Genomic DNA, 22,717 nt, shown 5'->3' on the forward strand with positions numbered 1-22,717 from the left:
AACACAACATTTTTGGTTTTTTTGTATTATTTTTTAATTTGTTTTAATTGGTTACACACGACAGTACAATGACCTTGACATATCATACATTTGAATCAGATGGGACATAATTCAACATTTTTCATCTAACAAGTTATTTTGGTGTTTATAGGAGTGGAGCCATTTACAGACTTTAGTACACTTTAGGTAATTACTCTTTCCGAGACCACTAAGCTCTGTCATATCAGCCTTATTAAAGTGCATCACTTAATTAAGTATTTTTTTTTAAAAAATATTAGTTATTGATGGACCTTTATTCATTTATTTTTTTATATGTGATGCTGAGAATGGAACCCAGTGCCTCACATATACTAGGCAAGCACGTTACCATTGAGCTACAACCCCAGCCCTCATTAAACATTTTTATTTTGGCTACATAAGAAACAAAAGTTGTTTTCTTTTTTTTTTATAATTTTGCTTTTAAAATTATTTGATTATCAGCTACAGTTTCTTAACAATTATCCTGGGATGCTTGTAATCCTAGGGAAATATTTTTTTATAATAATAATAAAAGTATATTTAATAATGGAAGTTTCATAATTTTTCATAGCATTTTATAAACCATTTGTAAAATTACATTTTTATAATTTGAAGCTATTTAAAAATTTTAAATATTAATCTTTAAAAAGGTCCTTAAAAAGTTCATGTCTCAAAATAAAATGGTTTAGTCATTTTGTAGCAAAGATTGCTAGAATGATGGTTGAGGTCATTGTTAAATTGTGAGTGGCTTTTTCTGTCATGGATTAACAATAGGAGAATAGTTTTGGGACAAGTTTGGCTTTTCCAATTATACAGCTTTAATTGTTACTTAGTATTAGAGTGCAGTCTGGAATAGCAGTTCTGAAACCCTTTGGTCTCAGCATCTCTTTTTACATTGATAAATTATTAAGGACTCCCAAGAGGGCTTGTTTATGTGGGTTATGTTTACTGTGTTTACTGTAATAGAAATTAAAGCTGAGAAATCTCTCAAATGCTTATAAATTCATTTAAAAGTAAGAAATTACATGGCAATATAAGTATTTTTAATTAATAATAACTTCTTATCCAAAAATTGTGTAAATTTTCTGATCTCTTTAATGCTTGGTTTAATAGATGACACATTCTCATATCTACTCTCACTCTCATATTCAATCTATTAAAATATATTTTATTTCGAATGTGAGGAAAATTCAGCCATTCATAAATAGGTAGTTAGAAAAGCGAAGAATATTTTTAAAGTGTTTTAGATAATCATGTGTATTTTCTTTTAATACTACACCAAAACTTGACAAGTGGTAGTTCCTTAATTCTGTTGCAGTGTGAATCTAAAACTATAAGTGAACCTCTTTGTTCTATTTTAACCGTTTTTGATCTGTCTTGTAGTTTTTTGGCAGGTGTGTGGTTCTGGGGATCAAAACCAGGGCATTGTGTGTGCTAGGCAAGCACTTTACCCCTGAACTCCAGCCCTTATCTTGCACTTTTATCCATGCATGATTTAAAATATCATACATTGGTCATTAGGAAAATAATAGGTTCATTATGCAATGCAGGTCTTTCAACTGTTGACATATAGTGAATTTTTAAAACATCATATTTGATATATCACACTGATATTATCACAAAATTTTTGAGTATTGGAAAGCTATCAAATTCATGGTGGCAGATGACAGGTTTTCCAGTATTGTAATTTTTGCATAAAAAATACATTGTCATTTGGAAAAAAGATCTGCCATATGGCCAAGTCTTAATTTCCACAATTTGTCCATCAGTTATTTTTTCAATTAAAAATTGTGCATAAAAATGGCTAGTTCATTGTTAATTGAAAGTCACACAGATATTTTTCCTTGAAGCAACCATAATAATTCAGTATAAATTTCTCCTGCCTTTTCCAAGGTCATTTTTTAGTTAAATTGGTATGTCTGCCTTGATTGTGCTAAGGTGCTCAGTTTACCCTTCTTATTCTTTTTACAGTATTAGAACAAGTATCAACACAGTAGGAAAAAGGCAGATAATGCCTTAATATTATTGTGAAGGTGGTTTTGACCTCATAGAATCTGCAGACTTCACTTGAAGAACCACACTGATAAAAGTAGTGTAATCTTATGGTTTTATTTAACAGCAACTCTAATCCTAAGTATTGTTTATACTCCCCTCCCACCCCAAGGATATTTACAACATTGTGATAAGTAGCATGTGCTAAATATTCAGTAAGTAGTGGTTATAAGTTGAACATGATGTGGTTTTTGCTGTTTTAAAAATGGTTGTGTTAAAAAAATGTATGTATGTATGTATGTATCAAGTCCTGGGTTCAACTCCCAACACTGCTCCCCTCTCTCCTCAAAAATCTGTGTAAGCAGATTTCACTATCATTTTGAGTCAGACTTTCTAACAGATTACATTTCTTTTGGGTCTTCCTGTAACATGACTTTTTAAAATGTGAATTAAATTGTAGTGCAATTTAGATGAGAAGTTTTTCTTCTCTTTTGAAATTTCCTTAACAGAAATAGATTTATTTGGGAATATAAGGCAGAGTAAATTAGGGCTGGTATTCATACATGTTTCAAATTTGGGAAATTTAGTTCTTACTTTTTCTTAAATATTCTTTCAAGATTCGATTGATGAAAATTTCACATGAAAATCAAAGGTGACACAAAGGCTGGAGTCCCAATATCTCCTTCAATGGCAGATCCCACTGTGTCACAACTTCCTCTCACTAAGCCCCACCTTTTAAAGGTGCCACCACCTCCCAGTAGCACCACAGACAGGTGGCCAGCCCTTTAACATATGGACCTTTGGAGGACACTTATCCAAACCATAGTAGCAGTTAATATGTTGATGGAACAGTTTGGGGAATTAATATTTTTTTCTTGCATTTTTCTGCCTATTTGCCTTGGTTGTTGGGCTCTTACTGTGATTATGTGAGAAGACATGGCAAAAAAACTAAATATAGATAACTAGAAGTTTTTGAAGTTATTTATTTTAAAATTTTTGGTTTTTTTTTCAGGATGAAGAGACTCGGCACAGTCTTGAGTGCATCCAGGCCAATCAGATCTTTCCCAGGAAGCAGCTGATTCGGGAGGATGAGAATCTTCAGGTAATCATAGGCCACTTTGGATTGTAATATGTATTTAGCATCATAGTAATGATGTAGCAGAGCTAATGGATTAAAGGGATGGACTTATAAACATATATTTTTTAAGCCATACCTATAGAAATGCAAGCTGGAAACCATTGTAGCAAGACTTATGTTCTTAGAATTCATTATTTGAGATGATGTTCTCTATCATTCCTTTAGGAGTCCAGGATTTGAATAATTATATTTGAATTTGGTGGGTATAATCTCGTCCTCTTTACTTATGTAGTGTATTTTAAACTTGGATGACTGTCCATTTAAAGAGAGGATGCACCATCTATTCACCCGACCTTTGTTTAAAGACTTGGCTTTAATTGCTTCAGAACTCTGAAGAGTTTCTTCATTTTGAAGGTTCCTTCCCTTGAACTTCATGGAGAGAGCACAGAATATGTGGGTCGTGATGAGGATGCCATCATTGCCCTTTCAGATTATGGACTTCACATCAAGTTCAAGGAGTCTCTTGTTAATGTAAGTGATTACTAACTACTGTCTCTAAAGTAGACATAGAAAGTTTAAGTTGAAAAAACTTTGTAGTGTACTCAGAGACATACAGGATTTGGGTGTGTGCGAGCATTGTGTGCTCTGCTTTTCTCTGTTTTGCACTCGAAGGACATTTAGTTAGTCAGCAATTCTTATGCCTTATTTAAAATAATGTATTTAGTTGTCAGCTGAGGTGTTCAACGTTTAGTTAAAACTGAATAATTCGCACTAAGTAATGCCTTATGTTAAGCTGTATAAAAGTACAGAGTCTGAATAAGCTTTTATTCCTCAATTGTTAGTAGTTACCAACTACTTCCTGGGCCTTAATGTCAGATGATATGTGCTTTGAGCTCACTGCAGACTCATTATAGGATGAAGTTACTCTAATGACTCCTAAGTGGTATAAGTATAGATGTTAAGCGCAATGTTTATTTGCATAATGGACCATATATTACTGAAGAAAAGGAATTCTCAAGGGTATACTTACCCTTTTTCAATTATGAGGGTCTTTTCAGTGAACTGGATCTTTCAGTGTACTGCTGTCATTAGTAGATTTAAATGAAACCCACAGAGGCACAAAAGTTGTACTTGCACAAAACAAATGCATTCTTCATTTGCTAGTATTGTGGTTTTCTGCATGTCAGTGTTAGCTCAGAGAAATATATTATAACACCTAATAAGAGGTCAGTATTATATCCCATTCAGATTGTGTTTTGGTTTTCAGTTTGTGGTTCTTTGAGATCTGTAACTTTTATTCATTTTACTTACCAGTCCAAAAGTTACCCAAATCCTCTTTGATTTACCATGAGTCAGTGGCTGCCATTTTCTTAGCATGTGTTATCTAATTTAATCTAATCTAATCTCTTTTTGTAGTTAAGCATTTATGTCCAGGAGCCCTTTTGACCTGAATTCCTCTGGATTCTAGATTTGGGCTACAATCTTAGCTGTTACATCAATTTTCTGTCCATCAGTTAAAAGTATGTGCCAAATTCATAAAGGAATGAGACAATACTTATCTTCCATACCATATAGCATTATGATCAGGAGGGTCCATTTGAATTTGAGTGTACGATGGAAAAGAAAAGGTGGAAATTCTAAAATTTCAGCCATCAAAAATTTCCCGTCACCTACTATGGAAGTAATAATTAATAGAACTACACAATTTAATTTTGTTTTCTTTCAGTGTTTTAAATGGATGGAATCGATGAAGTTATTTCAGTAAAAGTAAATTGCATGTGAAAATAATAGAGTTTCATGTCATTGCATTTTCCCATGCCATACTGTATTATCAGCATTTTGGGTTTTAACTGGTTTTAGATCTATTTGGGGAATGGTTGGTTGGAAAGTCTTGCCATTCACTATCTTAAAGCCCTTCAGTGTTTCTTTTTTGTTTCTAAGATGAAAATCAAATTACTTTGCATGATGTAAGACAGTGATCTTTGAGTCCCTGCTAGCTTTTCTACATCCTTCTTCCCTCTTCTCACCTTTTATACTAGTAAAACCAGCCTCCCTGGACTGGTCAGTCATACCTCATACTTCTCTTCAGTTTTACTTCTTATCTCTCCCTTCTTTCCTGCTCAGCAAACGTCTCTTCATCTCTCAAAACCCACTTCAGGTGATAACTTCCTCTAAAAAGCCTTGCTCAGTCCTCATTCCTTTCCTGACAGTTAATTATAGTCATGTGGCCTCTTCTTTATCTTGAACATATCTTTACAATATTTACTAGGCATATTGTAATTTTTTGGTTTTCATCTTTGTATCTCCAGGATCCAGCTTGTTTCCTGATGTTTTGCTATTTAATAGATATTAAGTTAATTGAAGTTACTATGAATTTGAAATAGACTTTGAACAATTTTTCCCCTTTTTGAATTTATAGTTCATTTTAAAACAATGTATTTCTATGGGAATAGGCCTGTATATTTTGTGTGTGTGTGGTTTTTGTCTCAAATAGTAGCTCTATGTGTAGGTTGTTTACTGGAATTGTGGGTCCCTTTTACAGATGAAGTATTATGCTTAAGGAAACTTACCACTGCTCTTACTTTTGGACCCAGTTCCTCATATACATGTTTTCTCTAGCATTATAATTCTAAGGCTTAGAGCCTACATGCCACTTAAAAGCCCAAAATAATGGCTTTGCAAAAAAAGATGGTTGTGCAAAAATATTTTGACATTGTAGTGTCTATAAACACTTCCTATTTAGATAGATCAGCCTTTCTCCATACTAATATGTTAATCTCATCATAGCATTAGATTTTTGGAACCTCAAGTTATTCCAGGAAATAATGACTTCTCCTACATCAGACATGGGTGGAGATCAGAGGGTTATTGATAGTGTTGTTTCTCACCTCCCTCCCTTTGTCCTTTCCTCAGCAAATAAATACTTTAGTAAAATATAGGAGATCAAGAAACCCCTGTTAAATATGTTTGATTTGGATGTAATAATCTTTAAGCCATCAGTATCTAAATGTGCCTTTCTGTGTTGTAGCATGCCCCACTTTACATCATTTAGCACTTTAGAAAATAACTTGCCATCAAGTTTTAAAAAGCTACCTGATATCATGTATTCTTTTTTAATTTCACAGCACATTGAGTAAAATGTGTCAGTATATTTAGATACCATGAACATCATTACCTTAATCTACACATATTCACTAAATATCAAGGTTCCAATTCCTAGGGTAAACAATCTCTGTAATAGAGTTCGTTTTTAACATTTAAGGTATGAATTGCTTCCATTCTTAGTTTTTTTCCAAAACTATATTTTTACATATATGCAAGTATATTTCTTTGAGACCTAGATAATATATAAACAAAGAAATGTTCAAGTGGAATTTATGAAAGTTTAAAAAAAATTTTGTTATATAGTTCAATAGACTACTTCTCAATCTACTACTTCTGAAATCCCAGTAAGTAGCATGAGAATCCTAGGTTTTACTGTACCTGTGCTTGGAACAAATTGGTTTTGAGTGTCAGATGTACACTTTGCAAATCAGCAAAATGTGTCTTCTCTGCATGATTTGCTTCCCTGTTCTAGCGGTATGCTTTGATGAGAACAGATTGTGGGGTGAAGATTAAGGTCCTCAGTTTATACATAAGTGATGGAAATGTAATCTGAGTTTTAGCCAGAAATAATTTGTAAAATCAACATTTGTATATAAGAGCACATTAAACTTCTGTTTTTCAAGTCGATCTGCCAACGCCTGTTAGGAAAAAAGTGTGGAAGTATAGTAGTTTAGAACACCTTTTCTTTGCACTTCTTTGCATTTTCCTTCAACAATCACCTTCATTCCCCATATTACCAGGAGGAGGTTTTTTTTAATACTTAAGTATATTTTGGCTTAGCATTCATATAATAGTTGAGGCATCTGAAATCAGGGCTGGAAGGAGATAGCTTGCATATATGTATTTTTCCTCCTCTGATTAGATTGGGTGCCTAGATATTCCATTTTATTTTATATTTTATCATTAGAATTATTATTTTACTGTGTTATTGTCAGTTTTACTTCATATGTACAAATTAATACTTCTCATTCAGATTATGAAAAGAGTGCTTGTTTTTAAAAAGGTAGAAATTATTCCACTTCTAAATCCTGGTGCTTGAAAATAATACACATGCATGCACACACATACACACACACACACACAGAATGAATTCAAGAGTTAAACTAGAGTATGATGATGTCAGATTCCTCATGAATATGACAGTACTATGGGTCTTTAATACATAAGTATGTCTATTAAATTTTTAAATTGCTTCATTTTTGCTTTTGTGGATGATGCTCTTGGGTTTTGGTGCCTGTAAAGTGTAACTTTTGGCCTTTTGAGGATTTGATTAACAGTACCAAGTGTTTTATGCATTGTTTGAGCATGAGTTTGGTGTAATTTGTTAGACCAGATGCATTATAAAAAGATAGAATTACCTGACAAGTAGAAGATGGAAGAGAAAGAAGCAAAAAGAAAATGAGTTGTTTGAAACATCGAATCATTGGTCTGGAGAAGGTTTGAAAGTGATTTTCTATTTCCTTTGCAGATGGAATTGCCTCTGAGGAATCTTTATTTTAAATTCTGTTTTTCTCCTGATGATCCCTGGTGGAGAAACCAAATTTTTGTTTTTGGAAGTAAAGTGAAGGAAATCTCGTATTAAACAGAAGGGCAGTCAGTCTTAGGGGAAGAAAGAAAGTCACACCATATGTGGTCGAAGGAACCTGGGTTAAAAGGCAGCGTGGATTCTAACCCAGACTTTGCTGCTTGCTTATAGTGTATTTCAACCAACCTGGGCTAGGAAATAGACTGGGCTTGAATATTTGATTCTTTGTTTATGAGGTTGAGTAGTGCATATATTTAGTCATAGAAATGGTAAGAGATCCTTTCCATAGGTGAGAAATGTTAAGAAAACTAGAGCCATGTGGTAGGTCTTAAAGTAGAAAAACAGTATAGTTGAATGTCAAAGAGGAAAAGGTGGCAAATTCTGCCTTTTTAGGAGGAAGAGAGGACAAATCAGAGAGGATAAATGGAGAAATGAAAAAAAGAATCATTTATTGATACAAAATTAGGTGTTTCTCTTTTAAATGTCCTTGTTCTCGCTACATATTAAACTCCCCTGCATTTGTTTGTTTGCTTGAGTATTAAAATTGCTTTTCTGTATATCTGACTTGAGAACACATTGTTGGTTTTGGTGTCTTGTCTAGTATCTCTAATCTGATTTGAAACATAGAACCAACATTTTTATTATTATTCTTTACAACTGCAATGTTAAGATTCATACAAATTTTATTGAATGCACCTTAGGTAGCAGATATTTTGAATGCTCTGGGGGGTTTTAATTCTTATTCTGGGAGTTTGGACTCAGGCCCTTGGGCTCTGGTCAAATAGTAGAAATGTAAAACTTGTCTATTGTTTGTAATAATGTAGCACAGGCTGATAACATTCTCCCAACAGCTAATAGCATAAGTGTTTTTTACCTTTTCTAGCTATAAGGAAAGGCAATTGAAGAGGACCTGGGATGCAGGTGACTACTGGAGAGCAGCCTCTCTGTGTGGATTTTTAAAACTATCACTTCACCCCAGGTCTTGTACATGAGACCTAGTAAATTGTGACCATCTGAAATTTAGAAAGCAGAGGCTGGTGGCATATAAGGGGTCTGGAGGTTCATTCAAGGAAGCCAGGAAGCAGGCAAATTTTTAATTGGTAAAATTTTAGAAAAACAAGCCTAGAATTCAGGCTTCTCATTTGCCTGTCAGCTGGCCACTTTTTGTGGGGGTGGGGGCGGGAGTGGGGTTGGGGGTGAGTGGGCAAGGTGGAATGAGAATCCTAGGTGGTTACTGCACCTGTGCTTGGAACAAATTGGTCTTGAGTGTCAGATGTACATGTTTTAAGCCATCAGTATCTAAATGTATATTTGGAATACATTTAATAAATAAATAAAGTGATGAGAGTCTATTACAGGGCACCAAAAGGACTGTCCTGAGAACAAATCAGTGTTATCTTCTAATCTGTATCTTCTTAATCTCCATGTTCCTTCTTTATAATTTATCTCTACTGACATTTTTGTTTTTCTTTTCCTTCTTAGATGTACAGGTCTTGAAAGAATTTTAGCCACATTGGCTGCAGTTTCTCACAACACCTTGAGGTTAAGGACTTAAACAAAAACCGAGAGCCAAAAGTTTCTTTTTTTTCTCAGAACACAGGCAAGATTTCTTAGTGTTTGTCCTTATTCCCAGTCTTACTACAACTGTAAGGGAATTTTTATAGATTATAGATTTAGAAACAAGAGGCTTTAGCCCTGAGGTAAAAACTCACAGCCATTCATCTGAGCAATATTATTTTGCTTTCTTCTCTTTTTTAATCCCTGCCCCAGTTTCTGTTTCTTTGTTTCAGATTTCCAGCACTGGGCTTCTTTTTGATCTCTGCATCCTTGTTCTCAGAGTTCTCTGCTGACTATGGCAGCTGCATGGTGAGGCAGGGTTTGCAGAAAGCCTGTTTCTGAAACTGATTCAGCTGACATGAGGGCCACCCTGTGCAGGCAGAACTCTTGTCTCTGCTTTGGAGGAGGCTGTATCCTTCTCAGGCTAACCAAGAATTGTTGGGAGGCTGCTTGCAACTCCTAGAGCCAAATTTTGGCTGGGCTTGATATAGTGTAAAAGACAAGTGATCCACTACTTTTCCAAGGGATAAAAATATCCACTTATTAATTTACCAGCCTCTGTTTTGAAGGCTTGGAAACTGCTTTTTGAAGCCAGTTATTGAGTCAGCATGATTTCAGGGACAGAGGGAGAAGGATCCTCATGTCACCCTTAAGATTTGCACCCCGTTAGATGCTTTCCCTTCTGTCTCTGATCCTATTCACTATTTGTACAATCCTGTGTTCAAGTACACTCTGTTGATTAGATCTTCAGGGGGAGAACCATTACAGCCTGCTCAGATCTCTCAAGCCCTACTTGGCAAACAGGGTTCTTCAACTGGTCTTTTGAAGCAAGTTGTGCCTACTGTCTTGACCACTGTGTGACCTTCTCCCTTCCTTCTGATTCCTGTGGGTCTATCCTGCTGAGCTGAGAGCTGGACCAGGAGCTACTGTCCTGTTGTCTTTTCTTTGCAACCTACAGGCAGTTCAGACTTCCAGCTTTTTCACAAGCCTCCTTTCTGCCACTAAGCCATAAGCCCACTCCATTTGTCAATATTCCAATAGAGTCTCGCTTGCACTGTGTTCTGTGATTCTTTATTATAAGCAAGACTGGACTATTACTCCAGTACCCTTCAGCTTCTGTGTCTTTGCAAATCATAGGCAGCAACAAACTGTAAAAGTAGTACTTTGAGAGATGAGCTTGTAAGTTTGATGTTCAAGTGACATAATTACACTGTTTTTCCAGAGGTGGTTCCTCCCCTTTGTTCCTCCCCTTGCCATGACATGGCTTGAGGCTATTTATGTAGAATAAGGAAAGCCCTAATTCACTTTGTAGTTGATCACTTGGGTACTATTAATTCTGCTAAATTTACAGGGTTTTTTTGCTTCTTCCCCCTGGAGATCTTTCTAATCAGTCTTGCTGGGTACATTGAAGAACGTTTTTGACTAAGGGACTTCATCTTTTTAAATTACAGGTTCCATTACAGCTTATAGAAAGCATTGAATGCCGAGATATATTTCAGCTTCATTTGACTTGCAAAGACTGCAAAGTTATAAGGTACATTTGTGCAGCTTGTTTTGTGTGGAAAATGTTTTTTAAAGAATGAAGGGGCCAGGGTTGTGGCTCAGTGGTAGAGTGCTTGCCTATCATGGGTGAGGCACTGGGTTCATTCCCCAGTACAACGTGAAAACAAACAAACAAACAAACAAAATAAAGATATTGTGTCCATCTACACCTTAAAAAATGAATATATGGTTTGGTAAACGTGGCAAAATATCTTCTTGAAAGTAAGCACTGTTAGGAATATTTTCTGAGTAGTTCCTACAATATTTTTTTGAATATTTTGCTTATGTAGACAAATGCTTTATTTTTCATTTGGAAATAATTTCAAGTTTTTTTAAAGTGCAAAAATAAAAAACAGCATAAAAGTTGAATAGTATAACAGGTGAACAACAGAGTCACCTGTAGTTAACACTTTACTCCAATTTGCTTTATCATTCCCAGAACCCTTCTGAGTATTATGATGTGTGTGTGTTTTGGTGGGGGGGGAGTGTGGGAGGAGAGGAGAGTTTCCTGAACAAATTGAGAGTAAATGACATAAACATGATTCTTAATCCCAAAATACTTTAGAGTGCTTTCTTAAGAATAGGGATGTTTTCTTCCATAACCATGGTATCATTCTCAACATCACAGTTTTACATTGGTAATACTGTTATCCAATCTACTATCCATGTTCCCTTTTTTAAAAAAAATGTAGTTGTAAGTGGACACAATGCCTTTATTTTTATCAATTTATTTTTATGTGGTGCTGAGGATAGAACCCAGTCCCTCACCTGTACTAGGTGAGCGCTCTGCTACTGAGCCACAACCCCAGCCCCAAATCCATGTTCCAATTTTGATAGTTGACCCACCTCATTCAGTGTGGGAATCCAGTGTAGCTCAGATAATAAATACATTTAGTTGCCATAATTCAATAGCCTTATTTTAATCTGGAACATTTTCCACAACAGCCTTTCCTTGTCTTTTGTGACATCTACATTTTGAAGAATATGGTCTTTTCTTTTAATAGAATGTTTCTTATTTTGTGTTTGTCCTAGGTTTGATCAAGATTAAATTGATGTTATACATTCCCAGCTGGAATACTGTGTATTCAGTTGGAATTTTGTATTGTGTCCTTTTCAGGGCATTATTGTCTTATATTCAGAGGTGAACAGTCTACTTGTCCCTCATTGGTGAATTTTGATTATTTCAATCAAGCCGTCATCTGATTTCTGTGTAATTTCTATATTTTCTTCCTTACAACTAATATAGTCTAGGGAAACACTCTGAGAAAATGTCTTGCTTCTCATCAAAACTTCTCCATAAATTTACCACTCATTGATTATTTTTATTTCATCTAATTTTAACTATAATGGTTGCAGAATGATATCTGAAATGTGCCTTTTAAATTTAGTAGCTCTAGAAATTTTAAATTCTGAACATGTTTATTTTATCCCTTTGACCTGTTTTGAGATACCAATAAGCATTGTATGTCAGCATCTCGATGAGTCAGATTGATTGGGATAAGGAAGAGGTATAAATGCTGTCCTTATTAGTTTTCAAGTAAATATTTAAGTTGCATGTTAGCCAGTGAGATTTGATTTACTTATGATGATAGTGACTATCACTCATAGTTTCACAAAGTTTGCTTATTAATTACTCAGTCTTAAACCTCAAATACTTAATTGCTAAAAAAGCAGTTTGCATTTATTATTTTAACCTCTTAATTGTACATAATGAAAATTGCAATTGATAAAATAGAATTTGTTTTGTTCTGTGCATGTTCACAGCTGAAAATTTTAATGTAATCTGTCTTATTTGTATCCAGATATGCTGATTTGTCCTCATTGCTAAACAGACAAATTTTGATTACTCCCTAGCTGGCTAAAAGTAGTATTTGTGTTTTTTTTTTTAACCTTAGCCTAAAATGTCATAACAAAACTAAAAGGACTCTTCTAACTATATTTCTTGAAAGGGACAACCATAATACTGATTGAAGAAGTAGAATAAAATCTCATTCTGAAAGACAATAACTGCAATTTTATTTTAATTATTATAATTAATCATTATAAGGAGAGGTTTCATTAGATTATCAGATTTTCCAATGTCCAGCTCTCATCTTTTTTAATATTTATTTATTTTTTAGGTGTAGATGGACACAACACAATGCCTTTATTTTTATGTGGTGCTAGGATCGAACCTGGGTCCCGCCCGTGCGAGGCGAGCACTCTACCACTGAGCTGCAATCCCAGCCCCAAGCTCTCATCTTTTTGATATTTAGCACTGCTGGCTAAAAATTTTTGGAACTGTTTTTTTTTTATTATAAACAGTAGTGAATATGTAAATGATTGCTTTTGATGCTTTCTGTTCAGTTAGTACTTCACTATAAATAGACACTCTCTAAGTGTCTATTTATATAATATAATCTAAGAAAATGGTGCCTTTTCTTAGATTTCATAGTCAGCTGTCATCTGATTATATTCATACTTGTTTGACTTTATAAAGGTGTCAGTTCTCAACCTTTGAACAGTGTCAAGATTGGCTTAAGCGACTGAACAATGCAATCCGACCACCTGCTAAAATAGAAGATCTCTTCTCATTTGCATACCATGCTTGGTGTGTGGAGGTCTATTCCAGTGAAAAAGAGCAACATGGAGACCTGTGCAGACCAGGTAACCCTTTCTAAAATGGGGCTGGAGGTAACCTTAATACAAAATGGGGTGTCTTAGTACTCTTATATTCCAATTAATGTATATTTTATGGATCATAGCAAGTGCCTATTTTCTTCTAATCCTTTTAAGAACATATTGTTGTCAGGGGAAGGGAAGAATAAAAGATTTGGTATTGTGTTCTATACCTAAAAGCAACTATAATAAGGTTCATGGGTATTGTGGAATCCCATTTGAAGGGAGTTGTGAGTTTTGTGTATAAGTTTGGGAAGACTTCACATTAAAATGAGTTTTGAGCCGGGTAAGGTAGCACACACCTGTAATGTTAGTGACTCAGGTGACTGAAGCAGGAGGATCATGAGTTCAAAGCCAGCCTCAGCAACTTAGTGAGGCCCTAAGGAACTCAGGGAGATCTTGCCTCTAAACAAAATATATAAAAAGGTTTGAAGATGTGGCTCAGTGGTTAAGAACCTCTGGGTTCAATCCCTAGTCCAAAAAAAAAAAAAAAAAGGCTTTTGAGTAGGCTTTGAAGGTTGAATAGGTGCTCATTGATTAGAGAATGGGGAACATTGGTCGGCAAGTAACATGAATAGAGGTACACAGGTTTGAGAATAGGGAATACAAAATAGCTTTTTGCTCTCATAGAATTTTCAAGGCATAAATTAGCAGTAGTTACCCCTTTATGCCCAAAGATGAAGAAACAAGAAATCCAGAAAGGCAAATTTGTCTTCCTCACTGACAAATACAGAAACGCTGAGCCAGTACTAAAACCCAGATTTCCTGAATCCTCATATAGTCCTTGTCTCTTCCAGTTTCTTTCTCCCTCTGAAGTGGCTTTGACCAAGATCATGTTATTTCTCTGCATGCAGTTTTCTGTAAATGTTATGCTCCCATAAGTGGAACTTTGCTGGTCCAACAACAAATCTTCAGTGTGTCTTGAATTTAAAAGCAGTAGAAAGTTGTAAGCTCTCTTACTTTTGGGACGTTTTTCTTTAAACCTGAAATTTTATTACTGAATCTTCAATTTTCGGTGTCTGCCCTGGTTATTTAAAACATTTGAGGCTAAAGGGGCTATGTTTATATTACTTTGTTTCCTGAACCATCAATGATGGAAGGGAAGCTTTTGGTTCAGATTCTTGTCCTATTTAATCAAAATGCTTATGACAAACATAAGCCTTGTCTTACTTTAAATGATGTTTGATATATACTTTTGCTTGATTCTTATGACTTCATCAATCAGGCAGGATAGGTTGGTATCCTTGTTTTAGGAGCCAAAGAAATGGAGACTCAGAAAAAGGAAAGAAACACAATAAATGGGGAGCTTAAAGGTAAAACCTGTTGCCATGTTCTACTACTAGTCAGTAAGCAAGGTTGGACTTAAAACCAGTCCTCGGTTATTGAAAGCTAAGGTGTGGGGTGCTGTGGCTACCTAGTGTGAAGAACAGAGGTACCTACCCTCATGGAGCCTTGGGGGCAGCCTCAGAAACCAAAGTCTACTTAGCCTGTCTATACTGTTGGAACCCAGTCATTCACAAGAAACAGTCCCCACCTTGAAAGTTTCTCACTTTCCTTTATTGATAGGTGCCCCCTCTTTTTCCTGTTTTTTATTTTTCTTGAGATGCTGTCATATTTTAAATTTATTTTTGGATTTGTTTATGGCTCTTTTCAAGTTTGGAGGATTTTAATGGTAAAGTTTATAGGCAACAAACTGTACAAATCTTATGTGTTATGTTTTCTGAGTTTTTAATAATCGGCTCTTATTTATTAAATTTTTAGTTTCCACCATCTCCTATGATAATGAATTTATTTAAGAGTGCATCATACTTCATAATGTTATATAAGAATTGTGATTTGTTTAGGATCCCGACTCTAAAGAGACATTTCCCAATCTGGGGTTGTCAGCTTTTGTCAATAAGGCTTACTTTCTTCTGTCCTTTCCTTTCACTGAAAAGTCCTCATTTTAAATTTTTTTTTTAGTCATCAATGAACCTTTATTGAGTTTATTTATTTAGATGTGGTTCTGAGAATTGAACCCAGTGCTTCACACATGCTAGGCAAACACTCTACACTGAACCATAACCCCAGCCCCAAGTCCCCATCTTTTAAAGAAGATTTGTTTTTTCCCTTGATACTTTCAGTTTCTTTTCTATTTAAGCCAACTCTTAGGGAATTCCTAACATGTACTAAGTCAGAACCCCACTCTTTTTAATTATGGGTGGCTTTGCCTTAAGAGGGGTCCCCAAGTTCTTCTCTTCCTGATAATGTCTGGTTTCTTGGCCATCAGGACTTAGAGATATCTACAGTGTCCTCTGTCTTTCCACAGGCTTATTATATGTGTAAGTGGTAAAGTTCTGATTTTGGAGTTCAAAAACCTGAATTTAAACCTATACTGTTTATTTGAAAATAATATCAGATAAGTCATTCATCCTTTCTGCACTTTGGTCTCCTTTGTTCTTCAAACTGGGATATTCATACTCTTCCTGTCGGTACTGATTCAGCTGGATGTCCTAAAGAGCAAATCTTTTAATGCTACAGAGTTCAGTTTAGTAAATGTTTTGGGTGCCTCCTATGTGCAATGCTTGTGAAGACTCTTTGAAAGTTATGCAACTTACAAGGTAATGCTGTCATAACCAATGTTGGAGATTCTCTGAGTAAAGGTTACACTTTGTTCCTTCCCAAGACACAGGGTCCATGCTGAAATCAACTTGCCCCTGCTCACATGGAATGTTATTGTATTTTAGTGACCTTAAGTGTGTTGTATTATGGCTTTTGTCCTTTTGTCTATTTTCACTATGGACTACAGAAGAAAAATTTGCTTTCAATAAGAAACAGAATACTCGTGGTATTTTTAAAAGCCAGTTCACCTATTTCTCCTGTCTCCACCTACTATTGTTGAGTGTTGGTTGTGACTGCAGCATTCATTACTCACCGTTTATGAGCATACCAGACAGCCACATTCTAAGAAGTCATCTGAAAGGTGAGACAACACTTGAGATTTTTTAAAGTGATGCCTTTGTATAATCTGCCCCAATATGTGAGATCACAAGCATAGCCTGAGAGGTAATAGTCTTTCAGCAGTTAATAAAGCCTTTTATCAGTTCTTTGCACCTAGCTTGTTAAGAATAGAATGTATCAGAGAGGAGGAAAATGGCCAAAACACACGATTATCTTGGTACTAATATAAATTTTAGTTAAGCCAACGATACTGTGGCCATAACTCTAGGTCTTAATCAGCTTTGGAAAAAGTCTTAGCATTGCTATTGGAGTTCAGTGGTGAAACCTGTAAAAGGAAAGAAACACAAGAAATGGGGAGCTTAAAAGTAAAACCAGCTGCTCCTCACTGCAGCTGGCTTCTTGGTGATGCCTATGTATTAGAGCATTAGTCTAGAGTCTTGACAGATGATTGGGCAGTTCAACTACTAGTTTAGCATCAGGTGAGAAATGCCCATTAAGTGCCTCTTGTTTTTCCATTAACATCATATAAGTCTCAGTCTTATCCAAGCTTGAATACAGCCCAGGAAGTATGTACCTAGAGGACTCTCTGGGATCTTTGTACATATAAAAGGGTGATTCTTCCCTCCATATTTGAAAATTTGGAGACTTAGTTTTTACCTCTCTGAGTCTGGTAGGGTTTGCTTCCTCACATGCTGGGTAAGAGCCTATCTCTTTTATCCTAGGCCTTTGACATGTGTGTATTGTGGGTTTTAATACCTAGAATCATCCAATGAGCTAGATTTGGGGGGGAAGAATTTTTTTTTGAATGTAGATTGATTCTGTGATTATGATAGAGGGAACTTATTTTTTAACATAAGTTTTATCTCCAGTGAAATGAAAAATGTTGGATTGTCTATAATTGTAGTATAAGAAATACTAAGCATTAGCAAGAGACAGATCCCCATTTGGGAGTGAAGGAAGCAGACAGAAAGAGTTGAAATGGAGATATAAAGCCAAACAAAAACCTTATGGTCACAGTATTTAAAATAAGTTCTGATATTACAATGTATACAATGTTGAATAAATTAAGACATGGCAATGCTGAGGTAGAAATTCTTATGAGGACTATAATATGTTTTATTCACTTTTCTGGCTAAATAAACATAGTGAATATTTAACACAAATTTCAAAAGCTGAATTACTCTTGTCTATAAGATCTGCTGTTAATTTCTTTTTTTTATTTTTATGTGGTGCTGAGGATTGAACCCAGTGCCTCACATGTGTGAGGCAAGTGCTCTGCTACTAGCCACAAGCCCAGCCCAGATTTTTTTTTTTTTAAAAAGCATTCACTAATAGGTCATGAAATCAAATTGTAAAGAAATGAGTTAAAATGAGAAATGTCAAAATGCATCACACACATGGTAAGGGTATTGTTTGTGAAAATCTTTCAAAAATATAAATGTAAAAATATTTTAAACTGTGTTGTGATGTAAACATCAATGTAATTCATATTGTGGGTCATGATAGTCAGTTTCAAAGTTTGTGAAGATCACTGATTTATAGGATAACATAAAATAACAAATTTTCTATGGTCATTAATCAGTATTTATTTTTCTGTGTGAAGATCAGAATTTTGTGTTCTGGATGGTGATTCTAAGCCCTTCTTTAACTATTGGTTCTATGTGGCAAATTGTTGCTAGTAGTTATAGTAGGTTATTGCCAGTGATTGTTTTTAAATCACAAGATCTTTATGTTGGCTAAGATGGAGAGATTAATGTAATACATCCTTAATAAAGGTATTTTTGCCTTTGCAATATTTTGGACCTGTTACCAGGAAGAAAGAGGAATATCTTTTCTTTCATTACTGAATTTGGAAGTTGCCAGTTTTACAGCCTTTAGATTTTGATTTTTGAATGAAAGATTTCCTGTTTTGTTCTTCCTGGTCAATATTCCTTGCAATTTGTTGACAGATGGCACCCCATTTGGATAGCTTCTTTTTCCTATTTGGAAGCCTACTACATTGCTTCTAAAACTTTTCCAAGTGGAGCAGATTCAGCTATTATTTCTCTCTGCATCTCTGAACATCATCTTTTTATAGTTCTCCTTCAGGAAACACATAATACCTAGTCTAAGCTCAAGAAAAGCATTTTAAATGGGAAGTGGTTTTATAGAATTGTCCTTCATTCAAGTAATTGCTGTTTCCTATTCTGTAATTCCTCTCCCAGGGAGAGGAAAGCTTTATGCTTTGATCATCAAAGCAGTCTGCTTTGTGCTTTTATTTGTCATTGTGATTTCTTTCAGCCCTCACCAGCATTTATTTTACAACCTGTAACACCAGGTTGTGTATGTTAGGGGTCTGCTAATGTTTTTGTTTTTGCTTTAATAATTTTATTTCTCTAGTAAATGTGTTTTTAGGGAAGAAGATTTTTCAGACTTACTGACTTTTATGTTAGGTTCATTTTTACCTTTATTGCTATCATATGAGGAAAAAAGCCAAATTCATCAGGGTAAAGTAGCCAGATTTTACCTATTTTGGGGTACTAGGAATTGAAACCAGAGACATTTTACCATTGAGCTATACCCCCGGCCTTTTTTGTTTTTCATTTTGAGACAGGGTCTCCTTAAGTTGCTTACAGCCTTGCTAAGTTGCTGAGGCTGGTCTTGAACTTGGGATCCTCCTGTCTTAGCCTCCTAAGTTTCTGTAATAACAGATGTGTGCCACTGAGCCCAGCAATCACTTTAGTTTAGTATTGTGTTTCTTGGTGCATTTGGGTAATGGCAATTGGGATTCCATGACTACTACTGTAGTTCTGTAATCTCAAAGTCTCTAAAAACCAAAAGGCTTCTCTTACTGTTCGATGACTTGACCTGACCTGATCTGAGCTGAAAGGAAACTACTTGTAGCTTTATTAATCCCATGTGGTATGAATTACCCATGTAGTTCACTGAGGGGGAAAAATTCAGCAGGGCATGGTGGTGCATGGCTATAATCCCAGCATCTCTGGAGGCTGAGGCAGGAGGATTGCAAGTTCAAAGCCAGCCTCAGCAAAAGCAAGGCCCTAAGCAACTCAGTGAGACCCTTTCTCTAAATAAAACACAAAATAGGGCTGGGGATGTGGCTTAATGGTTGAGTGCCCCTGAGTTCAATCCCTGGTATACAAAAAGAAAAAAATATCAATGCTTTATTAGCTCCTGTTGAGATCATGAACCTAATAGTATAATATATGCACCATCTTAAAATTCAGAAAATGGTTTTATTTATTAAGTTTAACTATATGATCATCAAAGTACTTCTTGAGCCTTTCATTCTCTTGCTTCCACTGGAGTGGAAAGTGATCCAGGAATCTTCCTTTCTATCCCTCCATGCCTCTGTTCTTTTTGCACATGTATGTCTAGATCATATTGTGTGTACCTGTAGGTAAGCATTATTCTCATCCTCACTTGGCATCACATGAGAATTAGGATCAATGAAAAGCAGTGACAAAACCTTCAGAAACTAGTTTTTTGTGACTGTAATTTCATTCTAAATCTTATGAAATGGACATAAGTAATATTCTGGTCTTTTAGTATGTTGATATAAAAGTAACTTCAAATCATAATCATTTCCCCATTAAATATTCATGTAATAATTATTAAATGTTTAGCTATTACTTGTTTTCTTGAAACATATAAGTGCTTTGGTGGGGAGAAGACAATTAACTACTGTGATTTTAGTTATCTGAGTTTCTGTAAAACAAAATTGTCCAGAAAATTTAAATTAATATATCCTTTTCTTAAGTTTCCTTGCAGCACTAATCATCCTTTGGTTCTTTGAGCTGCCTCACTTTATGATAGCTATTTTCCTGGTCTATTTGTGTCTGACCATCACAGAATTTCATTGAAAAAACTATAGCTTGTTACTGTATACAGCTATTTTTTTTATTTTTTTTTAGTACTAGATGGACACAATACCTGTATTTATTTCTCTTTATGTTGTGTTGAGGATTGAACCCAGGGCCTTACACATGCACTCTACCACTGAGCCACAACCCCACCCCTGTATACAGCTGTTAACATGGACCTCACCCATGGAGTTAAAAGCCTGGGTGTTGTGAAGAATCACAGTCTGCAGATCTGTCTGTCATGTCTTTACTTATTCTCAGTGACAAGTCACAGCAGAGAAGGAGAGTGAAGACTGGAGAAGGGAGAGCCTTAGAACCCGAGATTACTATAGGCTTTGCTGATTATAGCCCCCCCTTTCTAAAATGGAATTGCTTACTCAGAGTGAGCAGCTAGTACTTGCTTAAGGGCTGACTTCTGGATAATGTAGTACCTAAAGGACATGAACATAATTTTCAGAAAAATTGGTGAGTCAGAAACCTGAATTAAGCTAGGCACAGAGGCATATGCCTACAATCCCAGTGGCTTGTGAGCCTGAGGCAGGAGGATTGCCGAGTTCAAGGCCAGCCTCAGCAAAAGTGAGGTGCTAAGCAACCCTGTCTCTCAATAAAAGAAAAAAGGGCTGGGGATGGGGCTCAGTGGTTGAGTGCCCCTGAGTTCAATCCTGGGTACTGCACAAGAATGCATGTGAGCATTTTAAAGCTTGTATATTGGTCATTAGGAAAATAATAGGTTTATTATACATTGTGCAGGTCTCTCTCTCTCTCTCTCTCTCTCTCTCTCTCTCTCTCTCACACACACACACACAAAATTAATTATTTAAAAACAAAATCCCTAATATGGATTTTAAAAATTAACTTCTTGTCTTTGAGTCTACTAGTTCCACTCTAAAATCAGTCTTTGGGTCATTGTAAAGTTATATAAAAGGAAGAATGAGAGCCAAATCTCTTTAAAACAGAATGAAAGGAATGAAACTAATGGTTAAAATATTAATCATGATCATTGTGTCCCAGGCTAAATTTATGGGGTAGGTGTTAGAAAGTTTGTATAACTGCTCTTGATCATAGCTGTTTTCTTAGTTTAGTGGCTTTTTAATTCATGATATTTTTGTCTTCTGGAAATTAAGAAAATGATTATCATAAGGAGAAGGGTGCAAAGTGATCAAAATCCCCAATTCCCAATCCAGTGCATTGTTCTATTTCTTCCTCTAATGCATAGAATAGTCTAGAATAGAGGGTGGTGGTGGTGGAGGTGGTAGAGTTTGTGTGTGTTAAGATGTGGATTAAAGTCTGTGGCAAGCTTCGCTTTGCTGTTAAAAAGGAAGATTGGGTTACCCACAGAGAGAGATTGTCCTGTAAATACAAACCTATCAGAAAAACACAGCTTCCTGTGACACCAGCTTGACTGGCATGTAGCTAATGTCTTCTCTTTAAAAAAAAAAAAGATTTTTTTTCTTCTTGAATATAATTTGTTCTGAAGTGTGTTTTATAGACATTATGATTATTAGCTCATTCACATTACTAACTTGGCTCTCAAGGAGACTGTGAGTGTGCACCTACACTGGAATGTGGTATTGTTTCTTTATACTCAAGGCTGCTCCTGTTACCTGTAATTAGGACAATCTGTTTGGTTCAAATCAAAGAATGAATTACTCATAAAAGGTCTTTGGAAACTTGAAATTGTGAACCTTTATCCTTTTTCACATTTCCTTTTACAAAAGTCTGAATGACTAAAAGTCTGTTAGAGGTGAACCCCCTGCCCCAATAATTGGGTCTTGTGTAGATAGAAATTACCTATGTATTTGTTACAACAGAGAATTATGATAAATAAGGAGAGTGCCCCTAAACTCCCCTACATCTTGCTGTCTTGGATAGATTGCCAGATTCTCAAAGGTAACATCAAAAGCAACAATCCAAGAGATATATAAGCAAACATTTATCGTGCTTCATTCTATTGAGACCAAAACTCAACTCATGCCTCCTTGCCTTTTAAGTGGTTTTGTAATAGCATGATCAGAATCTCTGTGCTGGCTCACCTAGTGCCTTTCCCTCCCTTCCCCATCCCCCTTTTCATCTTTCTTATTAGGTTATGTGATAGTTATCCACAAGAGCTCCTAGTGCCTGCCTGGATCACTGATAAAGAGCTTGAAAGTGTAGCAAGCTTCAGGTCCTGGAAATGTATCCCTGCCGTTGTCTACAGGTAAGTGTAAGCTGGATTAGCCCCAGCTTTGGTTGGTGCTACTGCTCGTTCTTGTGGTGTGCTGTCTCTGCTGTTGCTAATCTAGGGAGGGAACAGTTCAGAGAACTTTCCAGGCAAGTCTGTGCTTTCTTATTGCTAAAGCTGCTTTTCTAGTAACACACTGATAATGCATCCTGTGCATTAGCTGGTGATTCAGTTGACACTGATGAGAAAATTTTAATAGAAAAGCAGATGGACCTGTTATT

The 22,717-nt window shown here is 35.7% G+C and overlaps 1 pseudogene; it reads left to right on the top strand.

Annotated features, from left to right (window-relative positions):
- Positions 1–22,717, top strand: part of LOC144256457 (phosphatidylinositol-3,5-bisphosphate 3-phosphatase MTMR3-like) — a 109,800-nt pseudogene that overhangs the window by 60,216 nt on the left and 26,867 nt on the right.

This window comes from Urocitellus parryii, chromosome 8 (assembly GCF_045843805.1).
Source record: "Urocitellus parryii isolate mUroPar1 chromosome 8, mUroPar1.hap1, whole genome shotgun sequence".
NCBI lineage: Eukaryota > Metazoa > Chordata > Mammalia > Rodentia > Sciuridae > Urocitellus > Urocitellus parryii.